The sequence below is a fragment of the Octopus sinensis genome, linkage group LG16 (genome assembly GCF_006345805.1).
Source record: "Octopus sinensis linkage group LG16, ASM634580v1, whole genome shotgun sequence".
Classification (NCBI taxonomy): Eukaryota; Metazoa; Mollusca; class Cephalopoda; order Octopoda; family Octopodidae; genus Octopus; species Octopus sinensis.
This window is the reverse complement of record NC_043012.1, coordinates 26652525-26667524: the sequence shown is the minus strand read 5'-3', so window position 1 is coordinate 26667524 and position 15000 is coordinate 26652525. Positions and strand designations below refer to the sequence as shown.

The 15000-nt window shown below is 35.5% G+C and overlaps 1 non-coding gene across 1 annotated transcript; it reads right to left on the bottom strand.

Annotated features, from left to right (window-relative positions):
* Window positions 1–14589: 14589 nt before the first annotated feature.
* Window positions 14590–14694, bottom strand: LOC115220653. The gene has a single exon (XR_003882579.1). It is a non-coding gene; the product is annotated as a U6 spliceosomal RNA (small nuclear RNA).
* Between the last annotated feature and the right edge of the window lie 306 nt (window positions 14695–15000).

Genomic DNA, 15000 nt, shown 5'->3' with positions numbered 1-15000 from the left:
AATACATGGCATTCTACCCATTTTCGTGTTCGTTAATATTTTAATGAGGAATGTTCGAGAATTGCTGAATGTGCGAAAGCTTTTAGCGTCGGACAGTTAACGAGGAAGGCAGGCGGGGATGTTGGTAGGCCAGTGGCGGGTGGTTTGTTACTCTTTGGAACGTTGGTCAATTTGGTTTGTGTACAGCCTTGGTTGATAGTGGTGGTGAGAGTTGGGATGGTTGCCAGTGTTAGAAATCACACTCATTATTACTAGCATCACTATCATCGTCATCGACATCATCATCATCATCATCATCATTATCATCGCCACCATTATTATCATCTTCATCGTCGTGATCACGGGCATCCTCCTCCTCCTCCTCATCATCATCATCATTCATCAATATCAACGTTGCGACCAGTACCACCACCACCACCACCACCACCACCACCACCACAACAACAACAATCATCATCCCCGACGTCGTCTCTGTTGTCAATGCTATCATCATTATCATTGCCACCGCCACCATGATCATCGTCAGTCTCATGCGTCTTCTCTGTCAGCAGATATCATCTATCTATTAATCAATCTATCTATCTATCTATCAATTTATCTGTGTTCTAAGTAGCTGTACACACACACACACACCACGTACATACGCACGCACACACACACACACATATATATATGCATGTATTTATATATGTATGCATGTAGTGTGTGTATATGTATATATGTACGGTTGATTGTGGCAGTCTTCCTTGTTGTCAAGTGGGCGGGCTGTCATGTATGTATATATCAATATATGTATATATATATATATATGTGTGTGTGTGTGTGTGTGTGTGTGTGTGTGTGTGCGTGTGTGTGTGCGTGTGTGTGTGTATGCGTATGTGTGTGTGTGTGTGCGTGTGTGTGTGTGTGTGTGTGTGCGAGTGTATAAATGCGCGTGTGCATGTGTACAGGTGTGAGCAAAAATTCGCTGTTAATGCTTTGTGATAAATTTCCTTATAGGCCTATATTCATTCTATGTTTTCATAATTTTCCTCACCTCATACATCGCATCTTTTGGTACTGTTCCTCAACATGCTGCTGTTATTATTTAGCCAAGGAAACGCGGCGAGTGAGGAGAACTGTAAGAGCGTCGAACAAAATGCTTCGCGATGTTTCTTTCGACTCGTTCCGTTCTGAGTTCAAATTTCGACGAGGCCGACATTACTTTCATACTTTCAGGGTTGATAAAATAAGTACCAGTTGAGCACTGAGGTCGATGTAATTGACTTAACTACTCATTGGTAAGGGTATAAAAACTGCAACTTTCGGCCAAGCCATGTCGACCCAGGGTAGCAAAGTAGGCTCATCAAACCAGCATGATCTCAAGCTTAAACTCATGGCTTCAACATCGGACCGTGTTTGGTGGAGAGAACGTGCTAACGCCTTTGATCCGCTGTGGATTAAGAATTTCAAAATTATCATCCAATAAGGATATATTTCTTACTAAAGAATCTTTAGTAAGAAATATTTCATTAAGAATTTCAAAATATCATCCAATAAGGATATATTTAACTCCATTCTGAGCATTATAATGAGGCGTTAACTAAGGCTGGATACAACCAAAAGATTACATTCGTTGATAAGGGGAACTCAGTATTCCTAATAATGAAGTTATCAGTAATCACGTAAGCAGCAAGACAGACCAAGCCCGAAATAAAAGTAGAATTAAATTAATGGTAAACGCTAATCTAGCGCACAGGCCCAACAATTCAAATAGAAGCATTGACCAGAACATAGGTAACTCGGATAATATTGAAGTAGATAAACCTAAGATGCACACAAATAAAAAAAAAATAATGGTAATAAATACAATAAATCCGGTGAGATGAATGTAGTAATTCTACGAACCCTAAATTTAATAAAAAGATATATTATGGCTGAATATCCCTTTCAACTGTGCGATACAATCGGATATACAGAACAAATTCAAAGTAATTCTGGAAAAAAATTTCCCTATCTCTCATAGATATCATAGAATTATATCTAGGAAAACAGTTAGGATTTCTTATTCAACCCCCCAAATATGTCCACTTTATAGCTAAGATTAATAATAAAAACATTAAACTAGCCAGGAAATAGAAATAAAAATAAAATATCAGCATGAATACCAATAGCAATTATAATAATACTACCAACAATAAAAACAACAATAGTAACTATCAAAACATAGGTGAAATAGTAACCACAGAATGACTATAACATTAACATTAATAGTAATAATAACAATGCCGATATTAATAGAAGTAATAATGTTAATAATAGAGATAATAGATATAAGGCTAATGGAGAAAATAAGGAGAATGAAATATCAGTGATATTTATAACAGCAATATGCAGTCGGAAAAAAAGACTAACAATAATAGTAACATTACCAATAATATAAGAAATCATGGTAGGACTTTAAACCTAAATGATGAAGCTGAAGGATCAATAAATAATAGCATACTTAGATATCAGCACCAACTATAGAAATGATAATCAAAATAATAGGAACCTAAGACATCTACCCAAGAATAATCCAAAGCCTGAAGTTGCTCCTCCTGTGTGTATTATAATAAAATCAAAATGCCCGGCACCTGGTCTATGTGGGGAAAATAATGTAATCTATAAATGTACCATATCCACGGAGAATAACAAATATCTTTACGTTGGATGCACAATTAATTTTCTAGCCAGAGTTAGAAATCACATCTCGTCTTTTAACTTACGTCATAAAGCTGGTACCACCACACTTTCAAACAAAATCTGGGAACTCAAAAATAATAATAAAATTATAACCTTATTGGGAATAGTTAGGAGAGCAATTCCGTAAAAAATAGTAGGTTGGTTGCCAACTATGCTCCATGGAGACGTATGAAATTCTAAAGCATAGAAAACATAGAAACTTATTGAATAATCATATCGAACTAGGTCAAGTTGTGTCCACGCTAAATGAAGACTTTAAAATATTTTAAATGATTAGAATATCCGTAACTAGATAGATAGATATAACTTGATTTCTACTAGTATAGCACTGCTTTAAGTAGATAACTAAGAGTTCTCACACCACAGTTATCTTTTTCCTTATATCTGCATCAGTTTTTGAGAACAGGGAAATGAATAGTACTTATACCTGCTTAATTTAGGCTTTATCTAATTTCAAACTCATAATCTTTTAATTCTTAATTTAAATCTTAATTGTAATTTTTAATTTTAATTCCTAACTTAATCTAATTTAAGTAGCATAACTCTAATAAAATAAAATGAGATACTATAGCCCCATAATTCTATTTCAAAATTAAATAATAAGGCTACCCCTCGGTGATAATATGATTATCTTCATTATGATAGACAATCCCCTAACACCTTGTAAATGATCTTCTAAGATTTGACCTGTAGTCCGTCAATGTATGAATAATAACGGCAACTCCTTAAGACAATAAATGAATATTAAATAAGTAAGTTTTATTGACATTTGATAAGATTATACTTAGATTTTCCTAATGTATTTTCTTTTGATTTTAGCATCTGACCCCTAAACCCCTGACTGTGTTATCTCTTTAGATTCTCTTTAAATTCATAGCTGATTTCAACAGCAATAATTAACTGTTTTACTGGCCAAAGAATAATATTCTCCTCTAGTTCCTAGATGCCTGTAAATTAAAACCAGACTTGCCGTCTACAATTCTTCTGGATAACTAGAACCCTCTTTTTTATTTTATTTTTTTCCCTTCTTTCCCTATTTCTTTCTCTTTTCTCTTTTTTCTGTTTCTTCTTCTTATTCTCTTTTTCCTTTTCTCTTCTCTTTTAGTCCCCTTCCCCCCCCCTTTTTTGCTCCTTCCTCCCTTATTTTCTCTCTTTCTTCTATTCCCTTCCCTTTCTATTCTTGGCCTCTCAGAAGGCCCTTCAGCCTTTATAAGTTAAATAGCTACAGCCTCTTGTAAATAGCAGTATGTGATTAATGTGGCAAATACCTAATCATATAACAAGAATTGATACCTACCTCATTGTGTTCAACCATTGATAAATTTATCGCCTGTGAATATGAAATTCCTCTTCATTTCTCTGGAAACTTACATCTACACCATTGGAAATTGTGCATCTATACAAAGGATTAATTCACCCTCTCTGTAATGCTAATAAGCAGGAATTGAGACCCACCTCGTTGTGATTAACAATGGATAAATTTGTCTTCTGTGAGTATGTAATCCCTCATCATATCTCTGGAAATTCATATGTGCTCTATGGATTAGGTCACCTTCTCTGTGATGCTATTAGAACTTTTTTAAAATTCTGTGATAAGACTGTACATCATCTTTAAAGAACTTTAATGAACTTTGGAAATCTGTTTATGTACTTAATTATCTACATTACTTCATTAGTATAGCCTCAACCACTAGGATGTCTAGAGAACTCACATGTATTTTAGCTGATGAGTACGGGACACGTTTATATGCTGTAATTTTTACAACTTTAATAAAGCCTGTCCTTGTATGAAACGATTGTACTAAAACCTATCCATTCTTGTTGCTTCTTTCTCGCTTATAATCACCCCACATTACTGTATTGTTAAACAGTATAGTTTTTTTTTGGTGCATCTAAGTTAGGTACCATATTCAAGTAAATTCATTTAAATTAACTTGAATCTTTATTGCTTTATATATATATATATATGTATATAAAGTTTAAAGGACTGATCAGTAAAAGTGGACGGTCAACATGCTAGATATAGACGTCAAAATCGCTATTTTTCACAAAGAATGTGTTCTCAAATAAAAAAAACTCAGCACAAACCAAAGCATTAAAAATTATTTTTAATGCTTTGATTTGTGCTGAGTTTTTGACGTCTATATCTAGAATGTTGACCGTCCACTTTTAGTGGTCAGTCCTTTAAACTTCTATGTAAAAATATTTTAATCTTCGAATTTTTTAATATGTTAGGCCACTGGTTTAATTGATTGATATCAATTCTACCCTTATTAAATTATATATATATATATATATATATAATATATATATATATATATATATATATATATATAATACTATATATATCCTCCTACCTTTCATCTCTACTACTATAAATCCTTACTGACCTCCTTAACTCCTCTCTCTTGAAATTTATTTTCTCCTCTCACTGTTCCCTATCTGAATACCTCCCAGTTACTCCCTCTAATACACTTAGCTCTCCACAAAATCATTTCATATTTGAACCATTTTCCCCTTAACACCTCAAAAGTAAGATCTCTTTCCTGAAGACGGAGGCTCGTCTCATCATGCAATGGAATCAATCTACAAACATTATTATGGAGCACCAGAAACAGCTGTTGGATCTGTAATACTATTTTCAACCCCTTTAATTCTCTGTATTATTTGGACTCTGTGTAAGTCGGACCTTTTTATACGTATACACCTATACAATTTTTGTATTTCATGTATTTAATATACTATATATATTGATGTGTCTAACATGCTTATCCTACATTTACTTATATATATGTAGGGGGTTGAACATTTACTGGCTTTGAGTGAAAGAAAATACAGGAGGATCATTTAATTATGATTTTATTCAATATATTTCCCTCTCATATTCACACACTTATTGCTAAAGAACTCGGAAGGTTGGGCCTCCAGCTAGGCATTTTGTGATACCCTTAAAGCCAGGATTTTTCTCTGTCTGTGTGTGTTTTGCATCTCCCTCATTCTCTCTCTCTCTCTACATATATATATATATATATATATATATATATATATATATATATATATATATATATATATATATATATATACACAGAGCAAATAATTCAGAGAAAATATTTGACTCTGTTATTAACTGGTGTAACAATTAAAATGATAATAACAGAATCAATAATATAGCCGATTGTAAGGCCCAAAAAGCATTAAATACCTGAAGGATTAAAACTATATATATATATATAATATATATATATATATATATATATATATGAATAATATATGGCGAGTCCCAGAACACCAGCGATCATAATTAATTTTATTGTATCGCATTTGACTTTGTTTACGTATTTTCTCGATAAATTTTGAGCGTTAGACGATTACCAGAAAACCCTATTTTGTCGGGTACGTTCTGAGTCTGCGCAGTGATTTGAATAGTTTAGAAAGAGCAATTTAATAGAGCATGTGCCTCTATTAATGTGCGCTTCCCATAATAACAGGAATCTTACTGAAGCCTACCTAGTAAATAAATATTATTTTTATTGCTGAAATAGGCGAAACTGCAGTCTAAGAAGAACTAAGTTTGTAAAAGTTTTTAATTTTCATCTCATTAAATTTATCCAGCTTTTGTGTATCTGGTACACACTTCGCCTTTTAATGTACTTATATATGAATAATATATGGCGAGTCCCAGAACACCAGCGATAATAATTAATTTTATTGTATCGCATTTGACTTTGTTTACGTATTATATATATATATATATATATATATACAGACATAATGGAAGTAAATAAATACTCTTTTAATTGTTAAAATTTATTTAAATCTGAAATAATACATTCAAATTATTTGTTAATTATTATAAAGTGAATATCTAATATCTAGTAGACGTGTCCTTTGTATTTTTCAGTGCAAGGACCTCTTAAGTATGCTGCTGATCTGATGATGAATATTCTCTCAACGAATTTCATGTCAAGTTTCATGCAGTAATCTCAAAAAATGTGTATTTGAGGACGCTTTCTTGTTCTTTTTACGAAATGTCCTGTCCATTATGCCCCAGAGATGTTCAATAGAGTTCACATTTGTTGACTGGCTTGGCCATGGAAGCTTTCTAATGCCTTTCTCTTTCAACTAATCTTGGGTCGTTTTAGCTGTATGACAAGGAGCTGCATCTTCCAGAAATGTCTTCTTTATTCATGTCACCATCGGGGAAGATTGGAAGGAGTCCTTTCTGTAATATGGACATATATTTATCTGAGTTTATCTTTCCTTCATAATCCACTAGCTCTGATTGGCCATTGCTCCAAATTACACCCCAGACATCACAGAATAGCAACCGTGTTTTATTGTTTGCTGCAACATTTTCATATCAATTTCTTGATCATAGAGTCTCCGGACCCTCAGTCGACCACTCTCAGAAAATATAGCAAATCTGGACTCATCAGAGAATATGACAGTGTCACAAAATGCTAGTGACTTTTCCACCATTTCACTGGCCCAATCTTTTTTCCGCTTCATATTGGCTAGTTGAAGAGGTGACTTCCTTCTCGCTGCTCTGACATAGTCGCCAAGTTTGTGAAGATACCTGACGGCTATTCTGGGACTGACGAGGCTTATCCCCCACACATCTTTTAGCAAAGCGAAGGGTCCTGCTAGAGAGCGTTCGTCGACCTGGACAAGGTGATGTGGACTCCTTCCCCTCTCTGGTGAATTGCACCCTCACTCTATTAACTGTAGAAAGTGGGATCCCAATGTTTTCTGCCATTTTACGTCGACTAAGACCACCTTCAGATTGACCCAAATACGGCCTGTTTGAAATTCGGACAGTTCCAAGGCTTATTTTGAACGTGGCATGATTAGACAGTCACACTTGGAACCTGAAACATAAAATTGTCAATTATTAAAAACTATAAACCTTTTCAAGTGCAAATAAACATAAAACGATGTTCCATGGGGTGTCTATTTACTTCTGTCATGTCTGTGTACGTGTATACGACAAACTTCCAAACAATTTACCAAATTGACTCACAAGACACTGGTCAGCCCAGAGCTATAGTAGAAGACGCTAACGCAAGCTGCCACTCAATAAGACTAGACTAGCAGCCACGTGATAGCAAAGGGAGCTTCTTAACCACAAAACAATACTTAATTATATCAATTCACCATATAACACAGTTTTTATCAAAGAGATTAGAAACCTTTTAGATATGGGACATATAGAAGACTTATGTGGATATTATGAACGGGACATAAGATTACTCACAAACAATTAGAAATGCCCAAAACTTAGAAAATTTTATTAGAGATCATCAAAGAGAGAAAATTAAGATATTTTGGACACTTAATTAGGAACAGTGGTTTCTAGAAAGATTGTTTATAGAAAGTAAAGGAAAAAGAAAAGAAAGAGTAATTTGAATGGTTTATTTCAAGAAATGGGCGTACTTGTTTTACAGTGAATACACACACACGCGCGCATATATATATACATATATATATACATATATATATACATACATATATATATACAAATATATATACTTATATGTATACTTGCACATATATATGTATGTATATATATATTTACATACATGTATGCACGTATATGTGTGTATATCTCTCTATATAAATGTATCTGTCTATCTATCTTATACACACACACATATATATTATATACACATATATCTATTTATCTATGTATGTATATTGTATACACCCCATACCATCCACAGTTATACAGACACATATACATTATATATATATATATATATATATATATATATATATACCACTATAAGAGAGAATCCACTATGTGGACGCTCTTACGCTAGATATAGATCCGCAAATTATATATATATATATATATACTGCATACATACACATGTAGTGTTATTGAATAAGTATTTTGTATGTGTATATATATGAAGATTTATGTTTTAGTGTATGTGCATGGTGTGTGTGTGTATGTGCATGTGTGCATACGTGTGTGTGTGTGTGTGTGTTTGTGTGTATGCATGTGTTTGCGTATGGTATGAGGACAGCACAAGGAACACCGATCTTTCGATCAATATCTTTCAAACAGCCTAGAGCGGTCGATATATGACGACAATGATGATGATGAGGATAATGACGACGACGACGATGATGATGATGATGCTGGTGGCGATTTCGACTGTGGTGGTGGTGGTGGTGGTGGTAATTGATGATGACGATGACGATGAAAATGATGATGGTGGTGCGGGTGATTGTAGTGTTGTTGCTACTGATGTTGCTGCTGCTGCTGCCGCCGCTGCTTTTTCTGCTGCTGCTGCTGCTGCTGATGATGATGGTAATAGCAACGACGAGGATAATGACGATGGCGGTCACGACGACGACGACGGCGATGATCTCAATAACAATAACGACGATGACGACGATGTAATTGCTGACGACGACGATGATGTCGATGACAATGTAGATAATGAAGAGGCCGTTGAGGAGGAGAAGGAGGAGGAGGAGGAGGAGGAAGAAGAGGAGGAGAAAGAAGGAGGAAAAAGAAATTGATCATGGTGGCGACGACGAGAACTATGTAGGTGAGACTAAAATAAATATTACCAGAAATACTTGAGTATTTTTTTCTGTTCCCATAATTCTATTTGCTTCCATAACTTCATCATTTCTTCTTCGACAGTCTCTTAAAATTCCTTCAAAGAATATTTTCTCACATAATTCCACAGAAACTTCAGTGAAATCAAATCAAATGAAATCAATAATTAAAGTCTTGTTTATTTAGTTATTTTATTTATGTATTTATTTATTTATTTGTTCTCCATGGTCAGAAAAAAACAGCAACGTTATTACACACGACTTACATATTAAGTATTTGCAACCTCTTAATCGCCGACGAAATTTCCAAGCAGATTATTGATCTACTAGAAATAGCAGCCAAACTTCCCACGAATCACAGTATCCTTGGCTTAAGGGGATCAACACCTCTCGTAAATCGGATCGGAAAGAGACCGCGAGAACCACCGACACTATTAATCTTGAAGAAAGCAGGAGTAAGCCAGAAATGGGGCCTGCCTGATGCTGTTGGCCCCTTTCCATGCAGTTGCGAATATTCATAAGTTTATCGTAACCCTTTGCCTGTCCAGAGTATTTTCATAGCTTTGTCCTAAACGTCCATGTTTGTTTTCAAACTTTTAGTTAGACCGTTTCATACGATTTAAGTAAATATAAAGTTTTCGGTTCAGAAGTCCAAAGATACTTCAGTGGTCGAAAAAATTAGGAATGTGTATCATATATGATGCATGAATGCCAGTGAAATATATCCTGTGAATAAGAATTGGCATAGAGGAAATGATAAAGAGTTAAATGTATTATCCAATGAAACCATATAGTCTTCTTTGAGAAGCATTGCAGATGTACGAAGTGGTATAAAAAAGCTCCAGGTCTATTCATGTTTAATAAAAAAAAATGAACTTATTTACCCAAGTTTAAACATCATTTCATTCGAAGTAGTCGCCTTGCGCTGCATTGCACCGGTCACAGTGTTCTTGTCACTTGTATGGAATCCGACATGGAAGCCGTTTTCTTTAAGCGGGTCGAGGACTTTCTGCGATTCGTTTTGGATCTCGACAATGGTGTTAAAATGGCAAAGTTTGAGCTGTCTTTTCATCTTGGAGAAAAGATGGAAGTCTACAGGTGTTGAATTTGGCGAATAGGTGAGGAACTCACGACTGAGAAGAACTCGGTTACAGGGTGCATTGTTGTCGTAAAGAATATAATTCTTCATACCCTCACACATTCGGTCGCTTTCGCCAAATGTCCTCCCTTAAATGCTCCAAATCGTAGCAGTAGAACTCTTGTTTGACAGTTTGGCCCTGGGGGACGTATTCTCGATGCACAATACTGCCGATGTCGAAAATAAAAACGATGAGCATGCTCTTGATTGAAATGCAGCTCAGTCGTGCCTCCTTGGGTTGCGGAGATGAAGGGCTCTTCCATTGTGACAACTGTTTCTACGTTTGCTGTCATCTGTTGGCGCGCTCCAAAACTAGTCAGAGAACTTTTTGATATACCTCGTATCAGTGTTGTAGCTTCTACTATGAGAGAGTCTTGTGGGACAGCAGATACACGAAGGAATGCTGAGAATTACCTAGTTTTAAGGGTGTTGCGAAAGGCCTGGTTGGAGGTCGAAACTTCTGTGTAATTTTACAGGGCTTACGAAAAATGATGGACCACTGCAATACGTATGTGAATCTGGAAGAGAAATATGTTGTATAAAACCATAATAAACTGATAATCCTGCATTTTTTTATCTAAAGCCAGGAACTTTTCAATACCCACTCGTATTTCATTCGGGATATCACAGAAGTTATCTAGAATATTTTCAATACAGCGCTCTCCTTTCACTCGCTGCCTATCCAAAACATTTACATAGTATTGTCTTAAACGTCCAACCTTATTTTCAGGCTTTTAGTTAAACGCTTCTTCCATATGTTTTGAGTAAATATAAGGCTTTCCTTAAATAAATTCCAAATTACTTCGGCAGTTGGAAAGAAATTGGGGAATGTGTATCATATATGATGCATGGAAGTACTCGAAATATTTCTTGGGGTTTCGAATTTTGCCACAAGGGCAGCAATTTTGGTGAAGGCGATGTGTCGATTACATCAACTCAAGTGTTTCACTGGTACTTAATTTATCGACACCGAAATGATGAAAGGCAAAGTCGAACTCGGCGGAATTTGAACCCAGAACATACCGCAAAGCATTTCGTCCAGCGCGCTAACGATTCTGCCAATTTTCCGCCAGGGTATCACGTCTTATACACATGTGGTACATTGGACAGACAAAGCGTTAAGATAATGAAAAGTGCTTCATGGCCCGCCAGAAACATCAGCCAACACTTGCAGAAACCATGCGCTAGTAGCTTAAAAAGACAGTGAAAAATACAAGAGCAGGTGCAGGCATAGCTTTGTTGCTTAAAACCATACTTTGCAACCACGTTGTTTCAAGTTCATTCTCGATGTACGGCATCTTGAGTAAGTGTCTTCTACTATAGCCTCCGAGCTATGTCTTGGGAGTGAATTTTGTTGATGGAAAATGTGCAGAAGCCCGTTATATATATATATATATAATATATATATATATAATATATATATATATACATATATATGTATGTATGTATGGGTGTGTGTATGTTTGTGTATGTATTAACCCACAGGTGTTGCTTTCTTTACGTCACTGTAACTTAGCGGTTTCACTATAAGAGACCGATACAAAAAAATAAGTACTTGGGTGGATTCGTTCGACTTACTCCTTTAAGGCGGTGCCCCAGCATGGCTGCAGTTCAATGACCGTAGCAATTAAGAGGTAGAAAAATAATTTTTAAAAAACCCAGCAAAACGTGGGGCATTATTTCTTGTGAACTGCAGGATAGAAGGCATAGTTCTACAGGATTAGGTTGGAGACAAAATCACCCAGCTATATTAACAGTACGAAACCACTATATAAGTAAGCGATAAAATCTCAACGATATCCTTAAACCAGCAAGAAATAACAGCTAATTTCTTCTCATGATGTGTATATAGGGTGATATAAGCCATTATATAGGTTACAGTTTTTTTTAAATGTCACCCTAGGTACATAAGGATTGAATAAAAGCTGGGATGATCAACAATGAAGCGTTATTCATCACAGCTATGCTGGATCAGAATTGACCTCGGGCTACAGAGCAATGGCAACAATAAAAAGAACAAGCAACCTTGTAAGCCAGTTATAAAGGGTTTCTGCAAAGTGTGACGCAAATTTAATATGTCAAATCAATCGAATCAATAAATCGATACGCTTTCATATATATATATAATATATATATATATATATATATATATATTATATATATATTATAGATATATACATATATATATATATATATATAGATAGATATATAGATATATAGATATATAGATAGACACATATTTTTTATATATATATATATGTATATATATATATATATATATATATATATATATATATATGTGTGTGTGTGTGTGTGTGTGTGTGTGTATAAATATATATATAGAGAGAGAGAAAAGACTTTCTATTCCTGAGCGTTATACTAATACATCTGTTTGTTTTGTACACCACCTGTCTTCGTCTTTTTTTTTCGTAAACTCTCCCTATATATATATATATATATATATAATATATATATATATATATATATATATATATATATACGCATATTGATTTTCTGCTACCCAAGCATAAGGGAGAATCATGTCACACATGCAACATTCAAAGACACTTAAGCAATGATGTGTCTATGACTGACGCTAATTTAATACATCGTCGTATATTTTCTATTAGCAGACGACAATTTATAGCATCCCAAACGTACACGAGATTAGCAATATACACCGCCACGCCAACACACATACATACACACGCATACATACATACACACACACATACTATGTATATATGTATGTATGCAAATATGCATGTATACATGAATTAATGTTGGCATACACATACACACAAACACATACGTATGTATGTTATGTTATATGTGTATTTATGTATGTATATATAAATATATCCATGGGTATGACATTAAACCGAATCCGATGGTGAGGTTCCAGTTGAGGCGTCCTGCAGTTGTGTAGAACGTGGGGTCAACCCTTAATCATCATTATTCAGCTGGAACTGTTGTGCTTGTCAGGGTCCCATCTATGGGTTAAAATGACTACCCACGGACAGAAGACGCTCCCATTATTTTTGAGAAAGCTGTAGGGAAAGCAGGTCTTCTAGGAGAAAGATACTCTGATATAAAACTTGCAGTCAAAATAATACGAGTCATCTTGCAATGATTTTCAATGGAACCTACTATGATCACTGAGAGAGGGGCAGAAGTGTTGCACAATCTTTTGTCACTTAAATTCAATGAAACACAAATGTCTCCCTTTCATTTCTTGATCCGTTTTTTTTTTTTGCATTTTATAAAATCCTATTGCGATAGATATCTGCGCACATATAACGATGAAAGTAAATGAGAGCAACCAAGTTGAATGTGAGACTGCATTCATCTGACAGGGGAGACAACCATCATCCATGTGTGAATACATGTATGTGTATATACAGCACGTTCGTGTTAAATTTGATTGTTTGCATAAGAGGAAAAGAAAACAATAACTCATTCAAGAATAAGCGTATTTATTAAAAAAATATCGATTAGATTATGGTTGGGAGATAACTGTTTAAACAAAGTAGCCTCTCTCAGCATCCTCCAAAGCCTCAAGACAGCTCTGGGTCTTCACTACTTCTCTCTCCCTCTGTTCATTGACCACAACCTTTGTATTTCCCACTTTAAATCGCTGAAGTTTGTTTTTTCTTCTTTCGCATTGATCCTATTGTCGCCAGGGCATGCTATGTCGATAATCATGCATGTTCTTTCTTGTTATTCACCACAACAATGTCCGGTTTCTTATGTCTGGTCAGGTGATTGCACTGGATCATTACATCCCACAGAACTTTGCAGTTCTCATTTTCGGTGACTCTTTCATAATACCACATCTATGCTCTTTGTAGACCGTGCTTTCTGCAAAGCTCTCAATGGATCATTCTTGCCACATTGTCATGGCGTCATTTGATTCGTGTTGTGCCAATTTCGGGCATTCGCTAATGATGTGTCATACCGTTTCACACCTATCACCACACATTCTGCATTTATCGCTATCGGAAGTATTGTCCATTCTGCACTTCATATAAATGGTCCTTACCCCTTGTTCCTGAGCTGCGCATATGAGTGTTTCTGTCTCTAGCTTCAGGTCACTCACTCTTATCCATAGCCACCGATCCTCTGCCGTATTTGTCTTGGCATTCATATCTCTTGCAAACTGACCGTACATAAAATTATGCGTGTCACCCTTGCGCAGGGCCCATGCTAATATTCTCTGTATCGTTCCAATTTTAGAATATGTATAACCGGCAGAATCCTTAGCACGCCGGACAAAATGCTTAGCGGTATTTCGTGTCCGTCTTTACGTTCTGAGTTCAAATTCCGCCAAGTTCGACTTTGCCTTTCATCCTTTCGGGGTCGATGAAATACGTACCAGTCCAGCACATGCGTCAGTTTCATCGACTTATGACCTTCCAGAAACAATAATAACAACAGCAACAACAACTGCTGCCACTACTACTACTACTACTACTACTACTACTATTGAGTGAGAGAGCAATGCATGCCATCAAAGTGACACTGGGGTACAAATATACGAAGCCCAGTATACCCATCATGACTAC